At 22.3% G+C, this 5,488-nt stretch overlaps 1 long non-coding RNA gene across 2 annotated transcripts; it reads left to right on the forward strand.

Annotated features, from left to right (window-relative positions):
- The first annotated feature begins 3,661 nt into the window (after positions 1–3,661).
- On the forward strand, positions 3,662–5,240 carry LOC126549151 (uncharacterized). 2 transcript variants are annotated; one of them, XR_007603333.1, is made up of 3 exons: positions 3,662–3,780; positions 4,715–4,858; positions 4,996–5,240. It is a non-coding gene; the product is annotated as an uncharacterized LOC126549151 (long non-coding RNA). The 2 variants fall into 2 exon arrangements; XR_007603332.1 differs by having other exon boundaries at positions 4,715–4,846.
- Positions 5,241–5,488: the final 248 nt, after the last annotated feature.

A 5,488-nucleotide genomic window follows, 5' to 3' on the forward strand; every position in this document is an offset into this window, starting at 1 on the left:
ATTTATTTTTTAACTCCTATATTCTATAATATACCTATTACATTTCAACCTTATTAGAGAATTTTCTATAAGTAGTCAAAGTATGTATTTTTCTTTATTTTAGGCTAATTTAATATACGAAATATTATGCTTATAAATCGTATTTATAAAAATTTACAAGCAGAAATCAAAAATGACTATTTTTTATTTAGTTATTTTTAAAATTTATCATATACCAACGACGTAGACATATTAATCCACGCCATATATTATTATTTATTAATTATTTCATACATATCTCACCTATTATAATTGTAAAATATAGTCATAAACCAAAACTAACATACTATTATTTTGTAGTAATGTAGGTATAAATAAATAATGATATTTATTCATGATCATTCATCACATATTTAAATTTAAGCTCGTCGTGAAAATAATAGGTATAACTTAGTGAATAACCTTGTTTTAGTTTTTCTTTAAGTAGGTAGCAGATATTATGCAGTGTAAAGTGTAGGTAGATATTTAAGAATTAAGTTTGATGATGAACGAATTAAATAAGTGATTGAATAATGTATAACATTACTTCAGACACGTACCCTAACATAGCTGACCAATCAATACACAATAATATAAATATATATTTTATTAGGTGCATAAATATATATATATATATATAAGTAATAGTATTAGAACTTTTGTCTGAAAATAATGTTAGTTTAAAACTTATATTGTAATATAATTAAACTAATATTCATATAAACAAACTTAGTACTTTTACAGATTTATTTCATATTACAATTTATGAACTTAATATTAATGTGTATTTATATTCATTTCTGAAGAAAAAAACAAAACTTATATCATGTACATTAAAAATCTATAATTTTAGATTCTGAACGGAGTGATGAATGTATTGATTTTACAATGATATATGTTTTTTTTTTTTTTTTTGTTTTGTTTTTGTGTCTGTGTACAGCATAACTAGTCGAAATAATGCTTCAATTTCAAACTTCGGGGGTGGTTTCCGATGAAAAAGTGAATATCCTTGGTGCATTATAGAGGTAAAAAGTAAACATTTTCTAACAGTTTTCAAAAAACTCGAGAAAAACAAAAAAAAAATGACGAAAACACGGGAATTTTTACGCAAAACCAGTTTTCGACCGAATCGATTTTTTATATGGTTGTAATTCAAAAACTAATCTCTGTAAATACTTGAAATTTTCACCAAATGTTTATGTTAGTGTTATCTATATACAGTAAAATTTTAAAAAATTTTTGACTTTTTTTGAGTTATTTATAGACCACTGAAATTTTCGATTTTTATGTGAATTTTTTTTGAAGTGTCGATAAAATTTTTTTGGCCCAATCAAAATACTTGAACATTTTATACAAAGTTCCTCATATGTTATTCTTTTAGTGATTAAAAAATTATAAGAATACAAAAGCACAATTTTTTTTTATTAGCATTTGAAGTTCAAATTTTGACAAAAATTCGTCAAAATTATGAATATTTACAAATTATTTTGTAGACATAATTCATAAAAATGTTTGTATAAGTAGCTTAGAGTTGAAAATTTAATACAAGATTTTTCATAAGTTTAGCTTACATTAATTATAAAAGAACTTAAATGTTGGTGTATTCAGGCTATTAAAACATAAACCACCTTTTTCACTAACCACTGGAAATTATATCTTAGGCTGACAAATCATCTTCGTTCAGAATCGTTTTTCGTATACAATGATACCTATCATTGCATTCAAATTTAACCTACCCTAGTCCGAGGTCCACCCCACCCCCTATTGTACAGCTGAACGATACCCACTTGCCCGCTTATTTTTTTTTTTTGAAACTCAATATTGCTTGAAACTAGTTACCTTTAACCGGTCATAGATAAGTTAATGTAAAATTTTTGTTTTAAAACAATCACAAAATAATAAAATTACTAAAAATATAATGTGTAAACATTGTGCAAAACATTTTCATGAAGTATTTTTTTTTTATATTTATAGAATTATAGTGTTTAATATACCTATCTAATATAATTATGACAAAAACAAAAATAACTCAATATTACATTTAAAGTTATTCTACAGGAATAGGGTTAATGTGAAATAGGTAGTAGTGCCTACAATATTGTACGAAATTCAGAAGTAGAAAATGTGACAATTTGTTGATTTTTAATTAATTACTTGTTTATATTTTTGATAAAATTAATTTATTATATATTATTGAACTATTATCTATTTATTATTTTACTATATATATATACATTATGTTATAAACTGATATTATTAGTATGTAATAATGACGTGATATATTAACATAAACAATTCAAAACTAAAAAAATATTTTAATTTAAAATTTAAAGGTTAAAATAAATTATTGAAATTTAAGAATATAAGATAAAGTAACTTATACATTAACATATTATAATTTGATGTTTTTCTCTGGCTATCATTTTCTTTTAGGGCAACAAAAATGCTATGATTGTCAACGTCGCAAATAGTTTGTTGCAGAAAATTGGATCTATAGTTAGTACTTTCATGCGTTCAGTCAAAAGTAATAAATTCCCAGTCATTTTCAATAAAAATTAGGAAAAACTGGAATTTTTATGAAAAATTATTTTTTGTCTTATAGTTAGGTATACCTAATTCATAAGCAAATAACCATAGATACTTGAAATTTATTAATTATTTTAATTATTTTATGCTTTTTTTATATATATAAATGAGATAGAAATCTAATTTGTATACATAAATTTGTTTCATATCATTCTGATTCCAAATAAATCGATTTATTTTGGCTTTATTTATGTAAATTATTTTTTTTTTACCTTTTTATTACTTTTTTTCAATTATTCCAACTGTGAATTTTTTATCTGTTTATTATGCAATTGTGAAAAAAAATAATAATTATTAAATAATGTAAAAACCCAGAATGCAGATATTAGATAATTATTGTTTTCGTTATCAGCTTGTTTATTAAATGTATGGATTATTAATCTACGTAGGTATAGCCCGCAGTATCTATACGGTCAGTATGTCTATAACATCGATTTAGTGTCGTAATTTTAAACCTCTTGTATGAACTGAAAGGTCAAATTTTAAATAATATACTGTTTCTAAGGTGAAAGAAAAAGAATTTAGCTAAAAAAAATTTTTTTTTTCAATATTCATCTATTCATGATTTTCAAGGAAAAACGGGAGCACATTGATACATATCGGTTCAAAATCAAACATTTAAGAAGTTAAATGTCTGATTTACTTCAATAAACACAAAATTTTTCTTCTTGAAGGTCTTGATTGTCTATGATTATATTATTGGGATAGAAGGAAAATAATATTTATGGAAATGAAATGAATGGGTAAATATTAAACATTAAAATTAAGAATATAACATCCAAAAATTTAAAAATTTAAATTATTTTCGAGACATAATATTTTACCATTTTATTAAATCAACTATGGCTTATGTATTTTTTACGACGTATACATTACATTTGGTTAAAATAAATTATTATGCTTAAGTCATATTAAGTCTTTTTACCCCATACTAAAAACTTATAAGTCGACGTAACATTCGGTTCATCGGTAGCTCACTGTTTTATACGTCTATTACGTCTTCTTACATAGAGCGTCGAGACCATCGGTGATTGTATATCAATGTTTTATGATAATCCATGCTACTCTATGTGTTTATCGTTTGTCATGATCGTGTTTATTCATTTCGTTTTTTTTCGTTTACGTTTTCGTAGGTGTAACTACCAAAGAAAAGCCTGAAGCGAAATTATCTAAAAGGTATGTATTAATATAATATTAATTTAATGAAATATTTATCTTTATACTATTTACAATAATGTAATATTACAATAGTTTAATATGGTATCTTCTTATAAGTTATACGTACTATTGACAATACCTAGCTACTATAGCTTAACTATTTTAGTATAACATTTTGTGGTAATACAATTGTTGTATAATCCATTGTATTTTTCAATTTCCTTCAACTGCATATATCTAACAGTACCTAATTATTCATTAATTTTTAATATTAATTAATAAATGTACCTACTAAAAATAATAATAATATCTAACTAAAATTAAGCTAATTATTGTAGCATTCGGGTGCGATATTCTAAAATGTTCCATTTCCAAAATAGGTATTAAAACAAAAGTTATGAGTTTATGAGTTTATGACGCATCTTAACAATGTGTAGACATTAAAAGGGAATTTTTAAAACTGTATTTGTACAAAAACATATTATTTCTCAAGTTGGTTTGAACTATCTACTTAGTTAGTTCAAAATTTACTAGAAATGTAGGAACTGTTATTGATTAAAATTCATCAAAATACAATATTCATTATAACAATACTTAAAAAAATATTACCAAAACAAATAGTTACATTAATTTGTAAATTATACTGAATTCAAGCTATATGGCATTACTATTTTCTATTACTTTTTCTCTTGTTATAATGTACCAAATAACTATTTACACAATGTTTATTTTAAGTAATCATAAATTATTATTCTAAAATACATTTATTATGATTGAAAAAAAATGAAGCTCTTAAATAATATTTTTTATAATTTATAATTGTTGATATTTTGTTAACATTATAATCATATAATTATATATAATATACACTTATCTATCTTGAAAATTGTTAATTATACTTATACACTTGTTTATAAATATAATATGTATAATACTCTTAATTTTTTTAAAGCATAAATTAGAATCTGTTGAAAAACAAGTTGCTGGATTACGTTATTATCACAGAATCTACTATTAATACAGAACAGGAATTACAAACATTGGAAACAAAATTAATTAACCGTGATGAAAACCATGAATTTAGGTCTCAATATAAGTACCTAAGTGATATTTTTTTATATGAAAATTTTTATACATTGTGTTGAAACTTAATAACCTAAAGCATTTTTATAGTTTCATATAACGGTTCAAAAATATTCATTTTATAATTTTATTTTAATTTTTTATTTTCAGATTGTTGAAATTACATAGTCAATGGGTAAAGACATTTTTAGACAAAGCATTTATTATAATGTTAATAATATTATTTTTATTATCAAACAATTTCAAAAAAGTAATTTTATTTTATTTTATTTTTTGATACTTAACTAGAATTTGTTTGTTTTAAATATTTTATTTACCTAAGTATAATACTTTTCAAAACAGTATAAAATAATTTATCATTTATTATAAAATAAATTGATGTTATTTATTATATCGATTACACGTTTATTTTACAATAAATTAATTTTTATTATGATGAAAAAACTAGTATTTAATTTATTTATTAAACACTATTATTATTTAATTTTATACAGAAATAGCAATTTTTTGTACATTTTGGTTAATCTTAAAGGAATATTTTTTTCCTAGATTTGAATATAATGTTTGTGCTATATCATAGTATATTACAACAAAAGTATAACTGAATTATATAATGGCTGATACCTTTTATTAAATTATTAGT

Source organism: Aphis gossypii, chromosome 1 (genome assembly GCF_020184175.1).
Source record: "Aphis gossypii isolate Hap1 chromosome 1, ASM2018417v2, whole genome shotgun sequence".
In the NCBI taxonomy this organism is placed as follows: domain Eukaryota; kingdom Metazoa; phylum Arthropoda; class Insecta; order Hemiptera; family Aphididae; genus Aphis; species Aphis gossypii.